This window comes from Pteropus vampyrus, unplaced genomic scaffold, assembly GCF_000151845.1.
Source record: "Pteropus vampyrus isolate Shadow unplaced genomic scaffold, Pvam_2.0 Scaffold293, whole genome shotgun sequence".
In the NCBI taxonomy this organism is placed as follows: Eukaryota; Metazoa; Chordata; class Mammalia; order Chiroptera; family Pteropodidae; genus Pteropus; species Pteropus vampyrus.
In genome coordinates this window covers 671,173-672,332 of record NW_011889074.1, presented here as the reverse complement: position 1 = coordinate 672,332, position 1,160 = coordinate 671,173, and positions in this window count along the sequence as shown.

Below are 1,160 nucleotides of genomic sequence, written 5' to 3'. Positions count from 1 at the left end.
GACTCTCCCCAACGATGCTGCCAAGAGGTCACTGCTGGCACAGGGACCTTTGGTCGGGGGAGGAAAGAGAGCTTGACCTTGTGCCGCTGGGAGGGGCTCTGATGCCCCACGAGCCAGACTTCAGGAGCACAGGGAGTGATGGCTGGCATCCCGCCCTAGAGCCAGGTTCTAAGGCCTGGATGTGGGTGGAGAAGATGCTTAATGTCACCGAGGGACATGGCCAATCTCTGGATTCGTGGCTTTCCGAACAATCCCCAGTGGGGACCCCCGTTGTAAAAGCATGAATTTTATCCCCTTTGCTGTGGGAACCGGAAAAACGCCACCAAGAAGATGCTGACCACAGGACGGGTCCACGGGGTGTCGCCCATGGCTCAGGGGTCTGAGGGAACCGGCAGACCCCAGCCTGCAGGCTGCGGGAAGGCACCCAGCAGAGTCTGCGCAGGACACCAGGACACAGACCCGCAGCGGCCCGGAGAGAGCGGGCCCAGGCGGTGTCTGCGGGGGACCAAGGCCTTGGCGGTGGAGCACAGGGCGCTCGGAGCAATCATTTTTTTTTTTTTTCCTTCTGGTTGTATTTGTTTGGCTTCGGCCACAGAAAGATTGTGTGCAGTATTGAAAAGAATATGGTAAAATGATTGCAGACGCCGGCCAAGGCTTGCAGGGAGAATTGAATTAATAGAGAGAAATGCTGTGTTCCCCGGTGGAATACATCGCTATTTCAAACATGTCGGTGCTCCCCGAGTTTATAGCTATATATTACTTTTTCCGTGAAATGCTCAGTATTATGTTTGTTTTTTTTCTGTTCTTGACAAAATGACTGCAGAATCCATTTTGAAGAGTAAATATTTGAGCGATGTCATGAAAATATTGACAGCGAGGAGCAGTGCGTGAGGGTCCCAAGACAAGACCGTGACCACGTTAGCAGGTCTCTGAACTACTTCACCGGGTGGATCCAGGAGCCCAGACTGAGCCGTGGTGCCCGGGGCGGGGGGTGGGGGATGAGCATCTCCGTGGCCGGTCCCTCTCAGTCACCAGACCTGGCTCTGCTCTAAGGTGCTTTCTCTGGCTTCACCTCCTTCTTGTCACACACACAAACACAACCAGAAGGATAAACGTAAGTAACAAACAAGGCACAATTCATAAAGATATCTTAACAGTAT